The sequence below is a fragment of the Lycorma delicatula genome, chromosome 4, assembly GCF_047948215.1.
Source record: "Lycorma delicatula isolate Av1 chromosome 4, ASM4794821v1, whole genome shotgun sequence".
Classification (NCBI taxonomy): Eukaryota; Metazoa; Arthropoda; class Insecta; order Hemiptera; family Fulgoridae; genus Lycorma; species Lycorma delicatula.
This window is the reverse complement of record NC_134458.1, coordinates 120,036,173-120,061,449: the sequence shown is the minus strand read 5'-3', so window position 1 is coordinate 120,061,449 and position 25,277 is coordinate 120,036,173. Positions and strand designations below refer to the sequence as shown.

Below are 25,277 nucleotides of genomic sequence, written 5' to 3'. Positions count from 1 at the left end.
GGATAATAATAAACAAAGTAAGATGGCTAATTATTAAAAACAATTAATCAATTTTATGTGCTCTACTAGTACTATGTTATTGCTTAGTTAAATCTTGCTTAATAAATCATTTTCAATATTACACACCTGAACACTAATGCTACTAATATACTAATAAAGTAAATTTACTTACTTCAAACGTTTAGTACACAATGGAATGCACAAGTATTATTCATAGAAGCAAAGTAGTAAAACAAACTGTATTATCAATTATCTACCATTATGAGCTGGAATCACAATTTTGGAATTTATAAAAATAGCATGTTAAAAAGTATTCAATTAATTAAAACTAAAACAGTTTTTCATCAAAAACTGCACAAAAAAAAAACTGGCAAAGTATTATAAGGCTTTCCCGGCTCTTAATAATAAAATCAAAAAAGTTTGAGTCAAAAAATATTAAAAAAAAAAAAACAGAATATATTAGAGCTGGTCAATAAATTTTAAGAAATTCTTTTCTAAGCATATTCAAGTATCGGGTAAGCTTAACAAGTTTTGTTTCACTTTGAACCTATTAATCAAATGCTAAACTTGTCATCATTGTTAAATGATTCTAGTCTAAAATGTAATACTGAAACTTGGAGGGGGATATTTGAGAATGAGTCTTCAGGACGCAAAAATTTGTTGTGCTTTATTTGGTGCCAGTAAATATCATTCACATAGGTAAATTTTTGTTATTGTAAAAATTCTAACATTTCAATGCATCTAGATATATTTACAAGTGTGCAAGCTTTGAAATAATAATTTGTTTTAAAAAAATAAAAATCTTTACTTGCGAGCTTAAAAATAGAACTAATTTTGGATTCGCAGCATAATACTTCTGTCAACAAGAAAGAACCTTGTTAGTCTTTAGTTACCATCTTTAACAGATTACCAAATGATCTACAAGATCTTTTAATTTATTAAAAATTAAATAAAGGATCTTCTTTTACAGAAACATCTGTTGATAAATTTTTAAATAATACTAATTCAATAAACCTGAATTTTCTACATATTTATTTAATGTATATTTAAATGTCTATTTTATCAATAAATGGGGATTCCTAATTGTTATTTTACACTAAACAAATTTTTATTCAATTAATAGCTTTAAATATCTGCATCATTACTGTTTCGAAATGTATAAATATTATTATCAAGTATAAATATAAATTATAACAACTTCCCTTTTTAGATTATTAATTTTGTAATTTGTACTAGTGATTCATATAAAGTATCTGAGGTGCAAGAGAAATTAGTTAAGAGTTGTTTTCTCTGAGAGAAATGATGTTCACTATACACTCAGTCCCTGTGGTCAACAGAGTAAACATATTTGTAGATCTGAATGTCTGCATTTCAATGGGCTTGGTGTCTAGATGTTTATTGCAATACAAAACAACAGAAAACCTCATTGAAAATGGCCAACTATTCTCCTGAATGCTAGTTCCTCATCTGATTTGTACCTTATAACTGGTTCCTTAGAACCACCTTAGTTATGCCATTTAACATGCAAACAATTTTTTAACATAGATACCCTTGATCAACCCCGGCAAATGAATTTTTGTTCCTTACCCAAGTTATAGATACCTACCATATCTGATATAATCTATAAAACATATAATTATATTCTGATCTGAAAAAAAAATTATCAACACAAAGTAATAATACATTTTATTAATTTATTAATGTTATAATTATGTTTTTAATAAATCTAAAATGCCATCGACTGCTATGATGATTAACTTTCTTTTTCTGTTTAGCCTCTGGAACCACTGTAAGGTACTTCAGAGGATGAATGAGGATGACATGTATGAATGTAAATGAAGTGTATTCTTGTTCAGTTTCAGATCAACTGTTACTGAGATGTGTGGTTAATTGAAACCCAACCACCAAAGAACACCGGTATCCACAATATAGTATTCAAATCTATGATGATTAACTACCAGTAGTATGGTAACCAGTTTATTAAATGTAATTCTCAACATTAATATTTGTTTGCTTTATAACCTCAAATTTCCAGGATCCTACTCTCTGAGGTATTTAAAATGTTAATCCATCAGGTTGTAAGGAAAGCATTTTATTTTCTTACCCAGGACTACTTATATTACTCTTAAAAACACTAAATTACTCAGTATTATAACTACCAATTACCAATACAGGTATAATAATTTACTCTTGTAAATTACCTAAACCAAAAATTCAAATAACTTAAAACAAATTTTAAAGTTATTATAAAGTTACTGACAGCATTGAGACAGATCAATAAATGACTATTGTACCTTAAAAAAAAATAAAAAATTATCACAGTGTTTTATGGACATAAGTTTACGTAGTATAAATTTCTGTGTATTATAATAGAATAACATACAGTAATGTATTAGTATATCAAATCAGAGATGAGAGAGTTGGTGCAGAATCTGTGGAACAATAAGCTCTATCTGGTTGAATGTGTTCATCTAAATTTAACTGAAATTGATAACTGGATTTGTTAAATAGCTCAATGATTTTGAGTACAGTGTCATAATATGATGAGATAGGAATTAGACTGAATGACACAATGTAACCCATATTTGAAGAACAGATATACAGCCCCTTTTTGCTGAATATAAACATAATTTTTATGTCTTATTATAAAATTAGGAATAGTAATGACAACTGTAATAATAAAGGAACAGTATTGCCACATTGATTGTGATTAGTCTTCTGATTAGATACAATATATACTTAACATGATCTATGTATTTTAACTTATTTTAAAGTGTATTAGTTTAATTTTAAAATCTTATAAATAACTAACTTATATACGAAATCAACTTCTAGAAGCAACTATATGTTCTTAGTACCCTAATATTTTTCTAGAAAAAAAAACAAAACAAATTATTAATAAAAATTAAAGATAAAGACTATTAATTGAACTATACTTTATTTCCATTTCATTTTTTTTCACATTCTTTTTCTCCCTCTTTTTCAGTCAAAGATTATTTTAATTATTTTTTCTTAAAAACATTCTTTAAAAAATTCAAAGTATTACCTTAGGTGAAATTTTAATTAATAACTTTTTTCTTTTTTCCTTTCTTTTGCTTGAGTGATGTTAGTTCTGTTTTGTTTTCAGTCAGTATTTCATTTATTGTATAGTTTTTTGGTGAAGTTTTTTATATAGCTAGAGTTACCATATAGAAACTATTAGCCCTGATAAATATCTTATTTTTTTTGACAATAAGAATCTAAATGTTTTTAGTGTTGTGGACATCAAGCACCAGTTGTAAGAAAATGTTTATTTTCTTTCCCAAGACAACATATGTTACTGTTAAAAATACTAAATTAATCAGTTTTATGTAATTAAATTCATTACATAATAAATAAAACCTGTATAAAATATTATCTATACAGATATAATAAATTAAATCAGATTAATTATTATATAACTACTCATTCACCAGTCTTAATACCATTTTAATTTTCTTTTAACCCAATCCCAGAATTTAGTCATAAAACTCATGCATAGAACACACAATATAGACATCCATGAGTCTCTTTTTGATAAAATGGGTTGATTGTTTTGTTGGCGTCCTGTAGTAAGAACTCAACACTACATCAGTATGAACATCCTCCAACTAATATTTCTGAAATAACAATAATGTAAAATGGTTTAAATGTTCCTAGGTACATTGATAATCTAATCCCCCATCAATAACAACTACAGGTTGATTCTCAGTTTTCCTTATCCTTTATTTCTTTGTCCTTGGACAATACCATGGCGGTTGTGGTCAGCTCCAAATTCTATCTGTCATAACATATTGACACCATCTGGTAGCCAGCTGGCTTCTTATTGGAGCTGTAGAGTTGTAGTTTAAAATTTTTAAACTGCTGAACTATTTAAAAAAATAATAACTGCACAATAATTCTGTATAAATTGATAATGAGTAAATATATAGTATCTTACTCAAAAATTACCATATTAAAATCATTTAAACGAATCAAATTTCAGCAACGATTTTCAGTGCACATTTGGTTTGGCATGATCAACAACCTTTTAATAGGCCCTTTCATACTAGAAAAAAGTGTCATGAGGAGAAATTATATGGAATTTTTGAATAATGAATTTCTTACAGCTCTTGAAAATTTCTCATTGGCAAAATAAATTGAAATTTACTATCAACTTGATGGAGCACCAACACATGTCACGAAGTAAAACAATTATTAAATGAAAAATTTACTGGTTAATGGATTGGATGCAGAGGTCCTGTAAATTGGCTACCTAGATCACTGCACCTTACTGCCTTAGATCACTGTTTATGGGGATGGATGAAATTCCAGGTACAAAAGCAAAAAGTAGACACCTATGATGAAGCTGATCATTTTCATTCTCAAAGCTGCTGCCCTCATCAAGGAACAAAAAGTTATCATTAGGTTGCAACAGAAAATCTACGGAAACTGGTTGAAAAGTGCATCGATGTCAATAGTGGAATTTTCAAACATTTTATTGTAAATTAATGCAGTATAAACTACAGGAGGTACTTTTTTTAAGTAAATTAAAGGTATTTTAGTTTTTCAAAGGACAAATTTGTTTTCTCAAAATTTCTTTACAAGTTTTGATAATAAAATTTATGCATTTGTTAGTCGTTTAATACAGTTATTGTGCTTAAACCTAAAAATAAGTGTTTTTTGTGAGTGAATTTTTCTGTTGTATATAATGAAAACTATGGGAGCTGTTCTGTGACCTGTTTTATTTGACTTTTCAGGTCAAAAACATAAGAAACCATCAAGTTTTCCCCTTATATAAAGACTTAAACATTTCAGTATGACCCCATTTCACTCAAAATCTGATCCTACTGAATTTTCCAAAAGAAAAATCTGAGAATGTCATACCTGAAGAGCTGTCTTTAGCATTAGTCATCATTAGTATTAATTGAGGAATGCCTGAGAACCAACTCAGGGGACTCTGTTTCTTGAGTTAATTGATATAATGTAAACAAAATTTTTTTAAATACTTATTTACATTAAATTAAAAAAAACATTACATCACTTTTTTTTAGATTAATCTATTTTAAAAAGATGTGGATAATACTTTTACAAAACTACTAATTTTTGAGAAAATTTGAAAATAGGTTTTCCAGTGGAAAAGTTTGAACCAGTAAATTTATTTAATAATTCTTAAAAAAATTTTAAGTGCGATTGTAGGTGCAGTATTAAAATAAAAAATTCTAGGTTTCAAATGAACCATAAGTTTACAACAGTAAACTCCAGTTTTGTAATAAATAAATCAACTATTGATACTGATGTATTGCAGGTGTAACAAAAGTATAAATTCACAGTCAAGAAAGAAAGAAAGAAAGAAATTTATTACTGATAAATAAATATTAACTAATTTTTTTCTTGAAGATCATAAACACCTATCTCCCCGATGTATCTGCCACTAAGATACAGATATTTAGTTAATAACAGCTTAATACTGCATCATTGTAATTGTTACAAGAAAAATTTTTCAAGGAAAAATGCTAATATTATTTACTAAAACTAGAATGTAATTTTATAAAATTAAGTAATTAATTTTATTAGAAGAGAAATTTAGAATTTTAATATCAAACCGTTTTATAAATGCTATAACTCACAACATAAAATAATTTAAATACGCCCGTACACACATACAAAAATAAAGGAGTACAGCCCACAACATGCGCGCGAAATCACCGTAAGACATACGCAAGCGCAATGTATCAATTCGTCAGTACTTACAGTTAACTATCATTCCCCACCTTTTAAAGAGTAAAATCAGAAAGTTCCCCCTTCGACCCTCTATCTGAATAAAATTTCTGGGTATATAAGTGGGCTATAATAGCCTTTAGGGGAGAGGGAAAAGAGCGCGCGTGCGTGCGCGACGCGTGCGAGCGTCCAGATACGTCACATGGGGCAGACAGACTCCAGCTTTGCCCTCATCGTGACGCTGTGGCGCTAAGGCGCCTCCCCCATGGGTTCCAACAGCATCCCCAGGTAAAATAAAAATTAATTAATATTGAGATTAACAATAAATTAAAATAAAATAACCCTACTTAATTAATTTTATGTGTTTTTCCATATATATATATATATATATATATATATATATATATATATATATATATATATATATATATGTTGATAAAAATTATTATTAATTTTTAAATGCTTTAAAAACATAACTGATAAAAAACATTAAATAATTTAAATACATAAAAAAAAGTTTTTCTTTATTTTAATAAGTCGTTTTAATGATTAAAATGTAAAAGTTACGTATGCAATAAGTCGCGTATAGTTTTAAAAGTATAATTATGCGGTGAATATTAAAATAAAAACTGCGTAAAAAATTAATTTGAACGAAAATGTGACAGTTAAACTTTTTTTTAGATATTTTTTTATTAAAAATTAAAAATACTGATAATAATTTATTAAATGATACATTAATGAGAAAAAAGTAGAAAAGCGCTTAAGAACCGTTAAAAAAATAAAAAGGAAGAAATTTTAACACATTTCAGTTATAAAAAAAATCATCACCTATAGATGTAGAAGAATAATTTTTGTTTTATTATGCTCATGTTTTCCCTCCTCCTCATAACACACTTATAATTATAAGTAATATATTATAATTATAATAAGTAATTAATATTATACATTAATATAATTATAGAGATCTGGTGGGATATTTACGAGTAAATATTCTTGATTTCAACTCGCTAAAAGGAAAAAGCATAGAAATTTGTTACGAATGAAAAATTCTATGAATAATTAAAAGTAAATATAAGTTAAATTAATAAATATAAACTGTTTTGAAAAAAACCAGTTATTTATTTGTTGAACAATGATTTTTTATTTTAAGATTATCTGTTTTTGTGTTTGTATTTATTTATATGAATTCCTTAAGAAGTTAATAAACAAAATGCGTTTATTAATATATTACCGGTGAATTCGACGATTCTTTTTTTGGTATTTATTTCATTAACTGTTTAGCGTATCTCAACTTTTGAATTTATCTAGTAATTTAATTTAACAATTTAAAAAGAAACTAGTAAAAATGAATAAGCCTGACCTTATTAATAATTTAAAATAAAGTATTTTATTATTGACTAATGTTATATTTTTTATCTGAATTTGTATTTTTTCGAATTTAGAAACTTAGACTTAATTTTTGTACTTTAAAAGAAACACTATTTATTTTAATATCATATTTATTTATTTATCTATTCATTTATTTTTATATGATAATTTACAAAATGGACTATTTTAACTCCGATATAATGCAAATTATCTTATTATATAACAAATCGATATGATTTTACCTAGCGAAAATACTTGGAAAAAACTTTCAGAAGATGATTTTACACTGGAAGCAGCACCAAAAAGTTTTTTTTTTTAAATAAAAAAAGAGTTGTTTCTGATGCTACTATTTTAATTCTAAACTGCACGAAATATCTGGTTGCAGTACACTTACAAATTTTTTAACCGATTAAAAAAAATGTATTACTGAATTCCTCAGTACAACCTTTATGGCTTTTTTTTACGAAGTAAAGGAAGTATTGTGATCGCAAAAAATTTCGGTTTTCAGATTTCTACGGAAATATCCATTTTGACTAGTTTTCGGCGTGACGACTGTACGTTTGTATCTCGCATACCTCAAAAACGATTAGCCGTAGGATGTTGAAATTTTGGATTTAGGAGTGTTATAACATCTAGTTGTATAGCTCCCTTTTAGATTGCAATCTATTGAACCAAAAGTGTCCAAAAAAGTCCCAAAATCCAAATTTGACTAGTTCTGAGGATTTGACCATCCCTGAATCTATTTTGACTAGTTTCGGCGTGACGTCTGTACGTACGTACGTATGTATGTATGTATGTATGTATGTATGTAACATCTAATTGTGCATCTCCCCTTTTGATTGCAATCCACTGAACCAAAAGTGTCCAAAAAAAGGCCAAAATCCCCAAAAATTTGGATTTTGGACTTTTTCTTAACTGCAGTAATAATCCCTGATTGAGAGATTTTCAACGATATATCATAAGTGGTACTTATTTTCATTGGTTACAGACTTATAGCCAAATGAAATTTTAATTAATGAAATATTTGGATCTTAGAAGGGAAAGGCACATCGGTTCGAATCAGACTTCATCTCCTTTTTTTAAACTTTTTTTTTAATTTTAATTTATTTATTTATTAATATCTGATTGTGAATTAACCTCTGATTGTAAAAAAAATTATGATAAATAATAATTCAATAAAAATAATAAAAAAAAGAAATGAAAAATGTCAGAAGTTATCAATGAAATAAAATTTTATGTACTTTTCATTAAAAAAAAAATGCGTATATGTAATTTAATAAGCGTACAAGGAAGTCATGTGGTGCCCACAACGTTTTTTTTTCTTTAATATATGTTGAAACGTTACTCCTCACCAAAAGAACGACTTCGATATGATTCTTTATATAAATTTTTCCAAATAACGTAACGGATCATTTTTTTATAATAAAAAACCAACACTAACACGTGAATGAACTAAAGTGATATTTCTGTTGTTTTTTAATCATCGTTGATTAAATTGTTGTAATGTAAAATGGCATGTATAACCTGATAACATTCTGATATAAAAAATACTTTCGTTCGAAAATTATTCTTAAGATTAAGGTAAAAAATAATCCATATTTCCCAGCATTCCGTACTGCCTAACTCATGCTCGGTAACATACGCCTTATGTCATTTCTTTTTTTTAACTCTTTTTCCTATTTCAACAAAACGAAAATTTCCCGTGTTTGCTTTTGAAGGCGAATAGTTTGTAGTAAAAAGGCGTTGAAAGAAAATTAAGTTGATAAAACATTTCCAGAAAAGATCTATACGAATTTACAAGAAATTCTTGATAGACGGGCTAGATCAATAGGATTTATGTCTAGGAAGAGTAAAATAATAATTTCTGACCTGTTACATAAACTACTGAACTTTGCAACTGATAGCAAGTTTTTTTTAAAATTAGCCTACCTTTACTTTATACAAAAATTAAATTAAAATATATATATTTTAAATTAAAGCCGTCTTAAAAATGATTGCCCTAAAAAATAAAATAGCTTATACTAATCAATTCTTTAATTTCTGCTTTTTGAAGTCGGCTCTAGATTATTTTTTGTTGTTAATTTTAATTTACATTAAAAAAATAGGATTTGTCGAATCCTAAATACTGAATTATTTATTATCTTTTTATATTTATTATCGTTTTAAAATTTAAAAAAGTATGTATTTTGTATCTCATATACAAAATTATTTAAAGTTAATTGTACTACACCATGATAAATTCCATAAAAATGAGGAGATTATAGATTTAAAAAAAGAAAGAATTTAAGAAAGTTTTACCATAATGTTTACCGGTACGCGAGATACTACATTTCCTGTCAGTAAATAAGATTCAACAGGTGTTATATTTCTACCTTGAAACATTAAAATAACATAGAGATAAAATGTATTTATTATTTTTACATTCCAACAGATGAAATTTAATTAAAAAAGTATCAATATTACAATTTTTTGTTGAAATCGTTACATGGCTCTATTTTAAAACATTTAATTGCATGAAATACGAGAAATGCAAGTCATGCGATTATCTGATCAATTCCGTGAGTTTAAAATTATACTGTTACAATGATATATAACAGAAATTAATAAGAAATAAATAACTAAAGATCAAGCAAAACTGTTTGATCAAATTAAAAGAAATCAGCTCAGCAAATTACTCTTAACCCAGGCAAAGATTTTAGGTATGTCTTAAAAAGAAATGCGTAAACGAACAAGTTTACAAGGTATTTCGCATAAATATTAAGCTTTTTTACGTACAAAAATACACATATGAATTTAAAGGCCAGTCCTCTGGGTGTGTGTATTTTTGCACTGGATTTTTTGCTTAGGATTTTAGGGGTGTGTATTTTTAGCCTAGGATTTTAGATAAAATGTCATGTTCACTATTTTTTCTTGGAAGGGGGAAGTTTTTGTTATTTTTATATAATTAATTTTTTTTATATATGTGCAGTTGATTTTCTGTTTTATATAACTGGTAACCTAATGAACAAAATTATAAATAATAATGAAAAATAAAGCCTTGACTTTCATTTATATATACTCGTGTATATATATATTCTTCTACCAAATTTACATGCAAGATATAATTTTACAAAGCTTAGAATTGACTTAAAAGATTGTTCTTTTATAATATTTTATAATCAGCAAATATTAATTCTCAAACATTAAAATAAAATAAAAATTCAGAAACAAAAAAAAATGCAAAACTCAACTAAAAATATTTTTGTTTGAAAATTCAATATGGTTTATTCATTAAAGTAACGTTAAAAATCCTTTTCTAATACTATGTAAAAACCCAGGTACTTATCAACTCAAAAACACTCATTATTAATATAAAATTCTAATTAAAAGTCAGTCTTTTAACCAAACTCATGAAGGAATAATTCAAGATGTTTTAGAAGATTTATAAAAAAAAAGTACACATAAAACGATTTGACTTAAGTCTATACTAAGACGAACACAAAAAATTAAATACTTAGAAAATGATTATTACCAACACCGTTTTCATTAACGTTTACTTTTTTTAAACGCTAATTAAATATAGAATATAGCAAGGGAAACCCCCCTGCCAAGGCAATTCAATCTTATGGTTTAAGATGCAAGCCGAAAAAGTCAGAACTAGCTTGTCTAGTTTTGATTTCAAGTGCGAGAATCTTCCCTTCCATATTAGAAATGTCAACATTTCCAGAAAGACAGTTTTTTTGGACATATGAAACGTTTCCTTTTTAGAGCCTCACATTTTTGTATGACCGTCTTAAAGATTTTACAAAACGATCTGATAACGAACCCGCAGAGAACTATACGGGAACAAACCCACGATAACAAATTTGCTTCTGGAATAGTTCTTGTCAGAAAATATAAATGTCCTCAAGAAACCCTATCCGACTGTTTCAGAAAGTTCCGAGTAGAGCCTATAACTCGTGTAACACCGTAAATTATCGATAAGCGTTTTATCCGTTGTCCAAAGATCGAACAAAACACATAGTTTCCGAATCAATCCACAAGGCCGTCCGTCCCAAATATATAATAGCAAAGTTTCACTAGTATTACGTGCTCAGGTATCTTCTGGAAAGAACTATCTATTCACGGATTACCCGACATCTGGGTAGAGTTGTATAAAGAACACCCTGTTCAAAGAGAATTTCACACAAGGAGCATCTGTCCCGCTTATATTACGTGGTAAGATTTTTACCTAGGATAGAAGCAGCGTCATACTGATCGTTGGTTTTTTCTTAATCGATCTAAATCTATATTTAAACAAAGCTGTTTTTCCTAAGACTACTTTTCCTACAAAAAGCAAGGTTACATCTTTAGTGGCGTATAGAATTATGTAACTGTGAATTTCTTTCTTTTTTTCTGTTTAGCCTTCGGAACCACCGTAACGTATTACTTCAGAGGATGAGTGAAGTTATGTATGAATATAAATGAAGTGTAGTCTGAAGTACAGTTTCAGGTTGACCATTCTTGAGATGTGTGGTTAATTGATACCCAACCACCAAAGAATACCGTGGTACCCACAATCTAGTATTCAAATCCGTATAAAAGTTTACTGTGATTTGAACCTTAGAACTCTCGACTTCGAAATCAGCTGATTTGCGATGGCGAGTTATTAGACCAATCCGGTGGGTTAACTGTGAATTTCTATGCGGAACGATTTTATTAGGTTTGTCACATTTTAATATAATAATGATTATGATAATGTTAAATTAAATCGAGTGAATTTTAACTAGTCAGTATCATTGTGGTGATACCCTTTTCAGCTTAATCCGGGATAGGAAATCTTAGTTTCTTCCCCAGATTTTTCTGGGATATTTTCGGCAATTTATGATAAAAAATTTAAACAAAGACCTGCCAAAGAATTGGATGACTTTCCTGGCTATTAATAACAAAAATTAAAAGAGTTATAGCCAAAAAAACAGAATATAAATTTTTTTAAGGTAGAGAATAAATTTTAACAAGTTTAAAAATTCATAAATACGTTAAGCTTAACAACTTTTCTTAAGTAAAATTTTAATAAAGGCTAAAAATAAGAAAAACAAAATTATCAAATACATTTTCTGAATTTTAGGTCGGGGCTTATAATTTTTTTTTTAAATTGAAGCTTAATAGCTATATAATGTATATTTTTTCAAAACACTTTTGAAAAAGATTTAATTCAAAGGAACACAGAAAAAAAACAAAAACATGTATTTCAGTTTGAAGAGGTCGGGTTGATTTTTTTGCAAAAAACATTTTTTTTATTTTTTTATTATTTATATATCATTGTAACAGATTTGCTTTAACAAATTTTTCTCTAAAAAGCCTCTAAAGAAAATCAAAATTGGTTTTTGTCGCACGATATCCTCCCATTAAAAAAAAATTAATAAGATCAATCGCCAACGTAGTATATAAAAATATTTGAGCTAAATTTAAAGAAAATCGGTTAGGTGAATCCTAAGACATAAGCCAAAAGTAATGCGACATTTACGTAAATATTTTTGGTCTAGAAGAACTATTTGGATCCTAAAACGTAAAGATTTGTAAAAAAAAACCGATATCTCATTTTTGAAACGGTCACCATACTTTCCCCTTTAATATAGTTAGATAAAGTAAAAAAACCGGGAAAGTAAAAAATATACATCATAAACTAACACAAAAAATCCACAGTTTTTAAAATACATAATTAATTATTTCAGTTTTACTTCTAAACCGCTAAATTAAATAATAATAATATTCTATTACGCCTAAATAATGAACCTTCTTCTGATTACACACTAATTACCAGTTTATAGCTTGAGTAATTAATTTGGCACATGGAAACTTTATACTGTACATTGAATTTTTTAAAATAAACTTATCCTAAGTAAACATTTATATAATCCCTTATTTACGTAATAAACCATTAGTTTCATATAATCTCCGCCAAATAAAGTTTTCCATAAAGTTCTATCCACCTAAGAGATGAGGGTTTGAGGTAAGGACGAACAAAAATAGAAAGATTTTAATAAATTAAAAAAAAAACTTTCTCTCTTTTTTTATACATACGAGTATATATTTTTATTAGTTACTTACTAAAATGAATCATACTTTAAATACATTATTTTCTTTTACATAATTAGATACATGAGTTGTCGACATGTTCATTTTTTATTCAATTTTTTGTACTATGATAACAGTAAAAATTTGGTCGATCGACTTTTTCAAGAATTTATTGTTAATGATTAAACATTATCGTAAAAAGATTATTTTCAAAAAAGAAAAACAATCCATTTTTTCAAATTCATTACTGTATATATTCGTAACATCTTCCCCATTCTTTGTCTTCGATTATGATCTTAGGTGCGGCGCCATCAGGATTTATTATTATTATTTTTTTTTTTTTTACTTTTAAGAGACAATAATGAATCACTTTAGTTCACTTTTTTTTGGGCAAGTTCTTTCTTTTCTTGCTGATTTGTTGTTTTTCAGTTTTTCTTTTTTGTGCCAGTAATTTCTAAGGGTTTCAGATCTTCTTGCCCTTTCTTGTTCAGAGTACACCCGGCTTATTGTTTTCTTGGGTTTTGATAGGAATCTTGTTTCTTTATTTTTTAATTTCTCATAGCTTCCAGTTTTCGTTTTTAGGTTTTCATGGGTTATGCCTAATAGATGCTTTTATAATATGTGGTTTACATTTTTTTTATTATACTCTATTTAAAAAATCAGCAATCATCTAAATACGTCATCAGAAGCTGAACTTTTCACTAATTCCACATATCATTTAACTTTCTTCAGTCTTTTATTCGAATCTAAAGTCATTTACTTTTCCAGCGGGGTGTCGAGTTTTTAGAAAATCTTTACGTTCAACTAGTTCATTGAAACCAAAATAAACATATGTACGTGTATGAAATGTGTCGCACTCTTTTTGGCCTTACATCTCAGGATTGACCGAACCGATTTTCTTCAAATTTGGCTCAAATATATGGGGCATTGATCACATTAATTTTTTTTCAAAATTAATTAAGGGGATGCGAGGATATCGCGCGAAAAAACAGATTTCGATTTTCTTCAGAAGAATTTTAGAGAAAAATTTTATTACAGAAAATTTGTTAATAATAATCTATAAAAACCACTTACCAACAAGTTTTTTATAAGTGTTCAAGTACTTTCGGATACCAAATCTATCTTCAGGAACTTAAAAAAACTTTTTATATTATTCTTAACATAAAAAAACTAAAACTCATTCATCGATGTAAAATGTAAAAATGTACAACAGTGGTCGTCATGTTTTAAAAAATTATTTCGGCAGCGTCCAATCACAACAAAAGTTTCCAGAGTTACACTTATTGTTTATTGTGACTGGACGCTAAGTCGACATAATTTTTTAAAACACGTCGACCACTGTTGTACATTTTTACATTTTACATAACTACTTTCATATGATGAATAAGTTTTAGTTTTATTATTTTAAGAATAATATAAAAGTTTTTTGAGTTCCTGAAGATGGATTTGGTATCCGAAAATTCTTGAACACATAAAAAGGTTGTTGGTAAGTGGTTTTTATAAATTATTATTATTATTATTGCATAATCATACCAACGGGCCATGGTTGATATAATTATAGCACATTTGTACCAACAATACATGCTTTTTTGTTCTTTTATTTTATCTCCCTTTGATTTAAATATTTTTCAAGAATTTTTTGAAATTCATAGTTCCTATTCAAGAAATGTCACCAATTTTTACCGACTTTTCAAAGAAAAGTACGGTATTATTTTCGGTCGCATGGTTGGAGGAATGGATGAAGAATTTTTTTACGTTTTGAGGTACAAAGAGTACGTACCATTCACTTAAATTGTGGTTTCCTTATATGTACATATATATTTATTTATTTATAGGACTATGTATAATTTTTTTTTTAAATTTCCAAACTACCAGATCGATTCCATTGAAATTTATATATACTATATATTTAAAGGTGGTGCATGTGAAAATTTGATGATTGGCTTAATCGTTGTTACGCTCAATTAAGGTCGAAAAAATTTGATTGGATTAAATGAGAGAATATATAACTTCATATTATATATTTTAAAACAACGAAAATTCGATCTTCTTGCGCAAAACTGCGCAATTTTTAAAAAAATTATACACCCCAAACCTAAAATGCAGAAAAGTATTTTGAAAATTTTATTTTTCTTATTTTAGCCTTTACTGAGGTAGTTTTTAGTTTTTAGAGAAACTTTACTTAAGAAAATCTGTTAAGCTATACAGAGTGTATCACGTAGTTCTCCCGGGACTTTCATAACCTAATTATGCTCGTGAAAATAATGGAAAAAGTTTTGTTTTATTATTAATATTTATTACTAGCCCGGTGTTTAAAAAATTATAATAATAAAGTAAATAAAATTCTAGTAATTTTTTTGCTCTGGTAATACCACAAGCATTTATCCATAATTGATAAGGAGTACACATGTTGAACTTTTACGTGGAATTTAAAAGAGAACTAATACTCGTATTTTAATAATAATAGAAACAAACTAATGATAAAAATTGCTTCTCATTTTGGGTTCAGAATATAATATAATAGGGGCCAATGATACATTAATTTTAATAGTTCAGTGATAAAGAAAAATATAGAAACCTTTTTTTAAATAATAAAAATTAAGAGTTAGAAAAAAAACAGAATATGTATTTTTAGAGGTAGGAAATAAATTTTTAAGAAAAACTTTTCTAAAAATATTCGTTTACAAAATGTATCAGGAAGTTCTCCTGGGACTTTCATAAACTAATTCTACTCGTGAAAATAATGAAAAAAGTTCATTAAATAAATATCCTGAAATGCTTCGTTTGCAAGTTACAGCTAGTGAAAGATTTCGCTCGGATTTCAGCTACCCCGGTGAAATGAGGTCGTACTGAAATTTTTAGGATGTTAAGTAACGAGCAGTAGTAGTGATTTCTTGTAGTTTTTGCCCTGAGAAATCGATTAAAATAGATCCCAGAACCGTAGTTTTTTTGAGAAATCTGAATCTGGGGGTGAAAACCGATAAATCGGGGTAAAAACCACTGTTTTTTATGTTTGACTACAATAGTTTTGTTAAATGGGTAATAAATGCATAAAAATTCTAAACAAAACTTGTAGAGAATTTAATTATGAACAAAATGGCGTATGAAAACTTGAATAAAGCAAACAAAGGTTAGAAAAATTCGAATTTTATTTAAAATCAGTACACTAGACCAAAGTGCATTATACGTATCAGTTTATAATAAATGTTCAAAAATGAGCCCGCCATTTTCAACACATTTCTTGGCACGCTTCTGTACTGCTTTTGTTGCTCTGTTTAGTTCTTCAGGGTTGTCCTTAAGTTCTCAGCCGTAATCCATAATGCGGACAATTAGTTCCTCATGAGAATGTATTTTTGTTTTGTATATAATATTTTTCATCCATCCTCAGACGCAAAACTCTAAAGGTGTTAGATCAGGCGATCTTAATGGTCAGGAATGTGGACCTTCACGATCGTTCCATTTCTTAGGGAAGTAATGATTTAAGCGAGAGGAAACGGTATAAGAGAAGTACGGAAATCTACTTTGCGTCTCAGCGCTAGAGAAACATCTTCAAGCAGCTGCAGAAATTTTTCTTGAAGAAAGCGCAAGTAAACGTCAGCAATAAAGCGGCCAGGTAATTCGAACGGTGCAAACAGCTGATTGTGAAGAAGGCCGCATCATACATTGACGCTAAATCGGTGTTGAAAATTGCCTTCACCGTTTCATGAGAATTTACTTCTGCCCATTTAAGCTCATTGCGTAAGTTGTTGACGCCATTTCGAGTGAAATTTGCCTCATCGGTAAACAAAATATACTTGTAGAATTGTCGATTTGTATTCCACCAGTTGCAGAACTCCAAGCAAAGCGGACCGTCCTGCGGGTGTAGATGTTCATTTGGCTGTTTATGATAAGGATAAAACTTGTTTTGTTTAAGTGTCCTCTAAACCATCAAATGCAAACTCTGATCCGCTTAGAAAGACGTCGTTTACTGACGCCTGGACTGCGTTGAACTGCATCGATAATAATTTCATCAATAACAACGTCGCGTTGGAAAGATTCTTCGTAGCTGGTACGAATACTAGGTGGTGAACCTGTTTCCCGAAGATTCCGAAAAGTCGCGCTAATTATTTTGGGATCTGGAATCCTGCGTACTTCATATTCTACTGCAGGAGCTGTAGCATTACCATAACACACGCCCTAAATTAATACTATATCAGCGTATTTCTCTACAGTAAATAAGTACGGCATTACTTCAATGGTAAACCGATCACGTTCAAACAAAAATTCGCAGAAAACATTCGCTAACGACAGCACAGTTCACAGTACCCGATATACTTAATGTACCTTACAGAATGATTTAAACACTAAGAGTATAGCGTATTGTTGATCAACTGTTGTTATTTTATTACCAACTTTGAAAAAATAATTTTTCATATATTATATTGTATTTCTGTCATTAATAAAAAAATTATTATCAGTAAGTTTTATTTTATAAATAAGTAATTTTTTGTCGTGTAATTTCCAGTTTTTTAAAATTTTTTTACAACAATTTTAACAGTAAATTTCGTTCAAAAATTTTTCACATCACCAAAAAGAATTTGGTTTTTGTTTACATTAAATCAGTACTTTTTTGATAAAATATAGTAATGTACTGTTTCTAAATAAAATTCTAATAAAAATATAATACTGATATATATACATATATTAATAAAATTATAATCTAATTATATATATTCTAATAAATATATAAATAACATAAATAAATTCTAAACAAAATTCGAATTTTAAAAATTTTTTCTTTTGTTTTATTCAACTTTTCTCAACCCATTTTGTTCAGAATTAAATTCTCTACAAGTTTTGTTTAGAATTTTTATGCATTTATTACCCATTTAACAAAACTATTGTAGTCAAACATAAAAAAACAGTGGTTTTTACCCCGATTTATCGGTTTTCACCCCCAGATTCAGATTTCTCAAAAAAACTACGGTTCTGGGATCTATTTTAATCGATTTCTCAAGGCAAAAACTACAAGAAATCACTACTACTGCTCGTTACTTAACATCCTAAAAATTTCAGTACGACCTCATTTCACCGGGGTAGCTGAAATCCGAGCGAAATCTTTCACTAGCTGTAACTTGCAAACGAAGCATTTCAGGATATTTATTTAATGAACTTTTTTCATTATTTTCACGAGTAGAATTAGTTTATGAAAGTCCCAGGAGAACTTCCTGATACATTTTGTAAACGAATATTTTTAGAAAAGTTTTTCTTAAAAATTTATTTCATACCTCTAAAAATACATATTCTGTTTTTTTTCTAACTCTTAATTTTTATTATTTAAAAAAAGGTTTCTATATTTTTCTTTATCACTGAACTATTAAAATTAATGTATCATTGGCCCCTATTATATTATATTCTGAACCCAAAATGAGAAGCAATTTTTATCATTAGTTTGTTTCTATTATTATTAAAATACGAGTATTAGTTCTCTTTTAAATTCCACGTAAAAGTTCAACATGTGTACTCCTTATCAATTATGGATAAATGCTTGTGGTATTACCAGAGCAAAAAAATTACTAGAATATTATTTACTTTATTATTATAATTTTTTAAACACCGGGCTAGTAATAAATATTAATAATAAAACAAAAAATAAATATAAGAAAGAAAATCATTTACGAAATTATTAAAAGCTTTTCACTTTTCGAAGTCATTAATATGCACGTATTTTACAGTATTTACTGAATGGCATGGGCACAATGATCAATGATAATAGATGTTTAAAGTAGCAACAGGTGCTTCGTATTTCAACCAGATGAAATACGGTATTTACATTACTAGCACACGGCTTTGCGTTGCCTATCATACTCAAAACCTCTTCACTCCAGTAACTCTTACACGTGCGAGCGCGAAAAGAGGACTACGGTAAAGAAAGAAGATAGAAAGAGAGAGAGTGAGAAAGTGACAGAGAATATTAACTAACGAAAGAATGTAACAATTATGTTAAACGTTTTAACCTCATTCCAAATGGTAAATAATATATTTCCAAGTAATTTACACAAATACATAAGTAAATGCCCAAAGTACGGGTAGCATAAAGAATCTTTATACAATAGTAAACCAAGTTGATACTGTTATAATAAAAATAGAAATTATTATAATCTATTTGATAAACTCGAATTAATTAATTTATAAGAATATCTTATAGTAGATCGAACTGACCTTTGCAGGGCCAAATCCGGAAAACAGAATTCCGGATAATTGGAAAATTAAAAGAGGGTTATCATAAACTGAATATATCTTTACTGAATAAATCATTCTAATTTTAAGTTTCACACGTAATAAAAAGACGAAAGTATACAAAAATAAATGTACTTCGGTAGAATTAAAAATATACTAAAAAATTCGTACATGTAATAATAAAAAGATAAAAAAAAATATCCAATGAGTAGAAATTTTCTAATAAAAGAATCAGAGATTACAAACATTATCTGAAAGAAATTAACATTTACTATTCTACCGTTTTTTTAAATCAAATTTTAAAAAAATATATAAGAAAAACTTACAAAAAACGAATTGAAGAGAGTTAAGAAATTAGATATTTGTGTTATAAAAAATATAATTTCAAAACTTAAGTTTAAAAATACTATTTCTTCTTTAAAAAATCTATAATCGGTACTTGTTTTAATGCTGATCTTCGTTTATAAGCTACAAGATGAAATAATAACTTAAGCAAATGTTGATTCGCATTCTTTTTGTCACTGCAACCACTCCATAGCGATAGACCAAAATTCATAACCTTTTTCACGTGACTGCTTTGGATTCAAGCCATTACACCATAGTTCATTGCTCTACCAATTACTGTTTCCATCAACCTTTTCAGAAGTTAATTTCATAATTAGTTTAATACTTGTCGAAAACGTATATTTTGCGCCATATAAATAGAAAAAACATTCAGTTAGAAACCCAGAAAAAACACAAAAATCGACAAAAATATCTTTCCTGCTAAAGGAAAGCTTTATTTGAATATATTTTAGATGTTTTTTTTTTAATTGATTAATGCGGATTGAAACAGTCTACATAGTTGATCATCCGGAAAAATCAGCGTCCAACTGTATGCAATTTTGTATCTAAAACTGAAAATATTTACACTTTTCTATTCAATTTAAAATTTCGTATTTTAGAAGACAGCGCCGCCGATTAATAACAAATAACCGAAAACTTACTAGTTCTTAACCTTGGCTTTAGAATACCATAATTTAAAGAATTGAAAACCATTATTAATTGCGTTTTTTAAAATTATATTTTCATTTATTTAATTAATGTATATTATTGAAAATTTTGTAATTTTATTATTTATTATTATTTTTATTTAGTGTGATTTAGAAGTAGCTTACAAACGAATCAGCAAACTAAATTTTTTTTAAATAAAAATAAATAATAAAAACATCTGGTCGTGATTAAGGCTTGAATATAAACTGTATAAAAATATTTCAAGTCAAATTAATAAACCCACTGGGTTGGTTTAGTGGTTAACGCGTCTTTGCAAATCAGCTGATTTCGAAGTCGAGACTTCTGACATTGAAATCCTAGTAAAGGCAGTTACTTTTATACGGATTTAAATACTAGATCTTGAACATTTGCCCCATAAATGAACAGTTATCTATTCATTGAAACACCTGAGCTACCCAAGCGCCATCTGTTTATATCGCGTATATAGGCGGCAAATTCAAAACTGTCCTTACTTTAAAAACATATCTCTACAATACAAAATTTTAAGCATTTTATCTGTAAACAAATCTCATATTTAATACGAAAAAAGACAAGAGAAACGGTAGGAGAAAATATTTTTTTCTTACTGAAGGTAATAAAAGCAAGTTAAAACAAATAAATAATTTTTCAAATTTCCAGTATAATATGGTTGTTTGAAGCCGTACTATCTTTTCAGTTAACACACAGCATTTTTAATATTATATAAAAAGTATAATACAATTTACACACGTAGCGATCTGACGTACCTAAAATTGGATAACGCGACACAAACAACTTTTGGATCATGTAGGTAGGGCCTTGTAGTACGACGCGTTGATCAACCCGGTCGTGTACTTTGGTAACTTGGCTAGCATCTGTATTCGACTTTTACGAAAACGTCCTGTTCGAATTTGTAGATGAGATAAGCGACACCTCATAAAGAGATTTCGATAAAGTCACCATTTTTAAATAGATAATTTTTTTCATAACTGATACTGTTATTCTTTAGAAAAATAATTATTTTCTTCAACGTACATAATAGTATAAAATAAAAATGGAAAATAATAAAACATTTCGGGAAGAATTTATTGAAGTACATAAATATAAGCATACTTATGGCCTATAAAATATAAAAATCATTCAAATATGCAAAAAAGAATTATCCTTTACAATTTGTTATAAAAAAAGTTCAAAAGTTGTATAGAAATAATTATTTTTATTAATGTATTATATGTCATAGCCGAGCATATTTCAGGAAATATTTTCTCAACGATTGAGGAGATATAGCAGCAAAAATTTGAGGACGTGGAAGACATTTACATTCGCTAAAAAAATTGTAATTTTACAAATCCAATCCTCAGAAGTTATGGAATTTTGCAGAACAGTTTGGTTAATTCTAACAGACATTGAACGTATCGTCCGAAAATCCGTTCAGCAAATTCATACGCGAATAAAAATATCTCCTCATTAACCAGTTTTTAGAACGTTTATCTTTCATTTTTTTTAACTCTGTTCGTTACCGAGAAAAATTTCCACAAGAAAAGTAGCAGATTTCTTTTCTATGAAGTCGATTGTGTTGTATTATACAAAAAAAAAAAAAGTAATAACAATGAAAACTTTACATTTAGTCACACATTTAAGTCAGTAAATATTTATTTTAAGTTGCAATCTCAAGTTTTTATACCGATACTGTACACAAAACCTACATTAGCTGCATAAACACGTCTTATCTCTCACACGCGCAAGATATTTCCCGTAATTTATAATCGCATCAGTGCCACGGAGATCACAACTACAAATAATCCATTCTTTCCTGACTAAATTGATGCGACTATGATAACGGTACAATAATGATAATTTTTGACTGAATTATTTTTGACCTACACATTATTTTAAAATTTATGCTTCCTCGATGAAAATGTATGCATATTAAAATACGTAAATACTACTGTAAGCTTAATATAAATAAAAATCATTGTATGAATATGTTTCACTTGCTCCTTAACCACAGGACCGATTTCAACAAAATGCGGGACAATTACTACTTAAGTGAGCAAAAATACTTTGAGTGCTAGACATTCCTACCGCAACCGCTGCGGGAAAAATGAGGGGTGAAAAACTAAAAAATATAAAAAGTTTTATTGAGGAACATTTGGGAATATTTTTAACTATTTTGGTCTATTATAGAATATTTTAAATATTTCTGGAAAATATTTTTGCCTGGTCACTTTTATGTATACTTTAAAACAGGATGTTTAGGATGTTCCTATCCTTCTATAGGATCTTTCTCGATATTCACGGCAGGATTAATTAATTAAATTAAATTTTAGATATTTTTATAGTTGCATTATTTATTATACTATATACTGTTTGAAAAATTTTAAATGCATGTTCTTTCTTCAAACGCATCGCAATTTCATTCAAACTATACTAGTGTAGGATAATAAAAAGGCTAGATTTGAAAGGTTAAATTTAACAATAGAGAATGCAAAGAAAATTTATGTTTGTTGTGGAAAGTTGTGAAAATTTTCGTAAAAAAGAAATGGATGGGCTAATGAAGAAATTATAACACCGAGCAATGCCGGGTATATAAGCTAGTAGTAAAATAATAAAAAAGGACAAATGCAATTAAAAACTGAATAAGTAAAGCTAGTCGTAGGTTTAGCAGTTGAGTGCAATTTTGATTATGAATATCAATCAAAACGCGAGCTTACATATTTATTGATAGAAAATATTACCTATTACCAGTAACGACTGAAGTGGTATTTAAATAAATATGGTTTTGAATTTTATTCACAACAAAACACTCAAGAATCTTTACAACAAAACTTTTACATATAGTTTTTTTTTACACAATTAAATACCTATAATCTATTCCCTCGGAACAATGAATATATGTGTTGAATGTCTATAATTGGCTTGAAGGAGAGAAAGCTCAACAGCAATTTATTAACTCTTCTATATTCCGCCTGGTACACTGTAACAGCTGCCGATAGATAATGAAATGAATTTTTTGTAGCGTGTGAAAAAATGTCCGTGCCTGGCCGGAACTCAAATTCAGAACCTGCGGATGAAAAAAAAGGCAGAGACACTATTATTTTGTCACGGAGATAGAGATATTAATTAAATAAAAATTAACACAGCGGCGATTTTGAAATCTGAAAATATAAAGAATTTATATTACTTTATTTCGTACAGAATTAAAGTTTATATTACATATCAAATTTTAAGTATTTCTATCAGTTTTTTTTTGCAATAAAATGTCTATAAAGAAAGAAAGCTTCTAAATATATTATTGTGAAAATTTTTCTTTTTTTTTTGCATGAAATATTATTTTGCACAATTTGGCTAGACAGTTTCAAAACAAGCTGTAGAATAATTTTTATTATTAGTATAAACCGCTTCTTTCTAGAATCTACATTCTACAATTTTATGAACTGAATTTTACAACACCTCCTTCGTTTTACGGTCATAAATTAATCAATAACATACGTATAAGATCTTTTCTCCAATAAGCTTTAGTGTTTAAATACTCAAAAGAAAATCTACCTAATGTTTTTGTTACATTTTGAATCGGCATAAGAAGGAATAAGAAATATCTTAATATTAAAAAAAAAAAAAAAAAAATTGGCTAATAAAAGAAATTTGTACCGATTATAACGTGTCGTGTAATAAAAAATGACGTCATATGTAACAATAACGAAGACTATGTTTTCCAAGGTCGTACGTAAATAAACAAAAATATAGCAACAAACAATTTATTAAAAAGATTTCAATTAAGAGATTATTTTCTAATTCAGCAAAAAATAGTTATAAATAAAAAATTATTAGTAATAATAATAATAATAAGTGAATGGTTTATTTAATGAGAAATTTAAACTGCTTATGTAAGATACAACTGAGAAACAAATTTCATTATTTTTATAACAAGTTATGCAGAAATTACTATTATCCTTCATTATAGATTAGCATATTCAAGCAATTTTGTCTTTCTAGGACACGCTAGAAAACACGAAAAAACTTAAAACAATTTTGATTCCTACATTTGATCGTAGATATCTGAAAAAATGGAATTTTCTATATCGAAATATATTCTTTTTTACTTCCTTGTACGAAGTAAAGGAATTATTGTGATTGCGAAAAATGTCGATTTTTAGATTTCAACGGAAATATCCATTTTGACCATCCAGTATGTATCTCGCATAACTAAAAAACGATTAGCCGTAGGATATTGAAATTTTGGATTTAGGACTGTTGTAATATCTAGTTGTGCATCTCCCCTTTTGATTGCAATCGACTGAACCTAAAGTGTCCAAAAAAGCCCAAAATCCAAAAAATACCTGGATTTTTTGTTAACTGCAATAATAAGCCGTCATTGAGAGTTTTTCCACGATATATCAAAAGTAGTACTTATTTTCGTTGGTTCCAGAGTTATAGCCAAATAAAATTTTAATTTAATTTAATAAAAGTTTTTAAATTTAATTTGGGATGGCACATCGGTTCCAATCAGACTTTTCTTTCTTTAATTTAAATATATTGATTTATTAATAAATATTAATTCAACAATAAAAATTTTAAAAAAATTATGGAAAAATATCAGAAGTTATTATTGAAATAAAATTTTATGTACTTTTCGTTTTAAAAAAAGCAATTTAATAGGTGTACAGTATAAGCTTACAAAATCTTTTAAAATTATTCGTAGTTTTACTTTAATTAGTATTATACTACAATTTTACGTGAAAAATAAATAAACAAAAACAATCGATTTTTTTTTTACTGTAATTTTTTTACTGTAAGTTCGTAATATATATATTTTTTTAATGTTTGTTGCACTAAGGCAGTGTCATTTACAACTTTAGCCTGATTTTATGAAAGTAAGCAACATTTAATGTATGTTACGCCGTTTTTACTTTAAATCTTCTCCT

At 27.8% G+C, this 25,277-nt stretch overlaps 1 protein-coding gene and 1 long non-coding RNA gene across 3 annotated transcripts in view; one reads left to right on the top strand and one right to left on the bottom strand.

The window, feature by feature from the left end:
- Positions 1-5,849: 5,849 nt before the first annotated feature.
- The window catches only part of DAT (Sodium-dependent dopamine transporter), a 132,596-nt gene continuing 113,168 nt past the window's right edge, over positions 5,850-25,277 (top strand). For both annotated transcript variants that reach the window (XM_075364077.1, XM_075364076.1), the window contains exon 1: positions 5,850-6,006. The gene's annotated coding sequence lies outside the window, so the exon portion shown is untranslated. The remainder of the gene's footprint in view (positions 6,007-25,277) is intronic.
- Positions 23,189-25,277, bottom strand: part of LOC142323824 (uncharacterized) — a 102,864-nt gene continuing 100,775 nt past the window's right edge. Inside the window, exon 3 of the long non-coding RNA XR_012756169.1 lies at positions 23,189-23,416. This is a non-coding gene — a long non-coding RNA (uncharacterized LOC142323824). The remainder of the gene's footprint in view (positions 23,417-25,277) is intronic.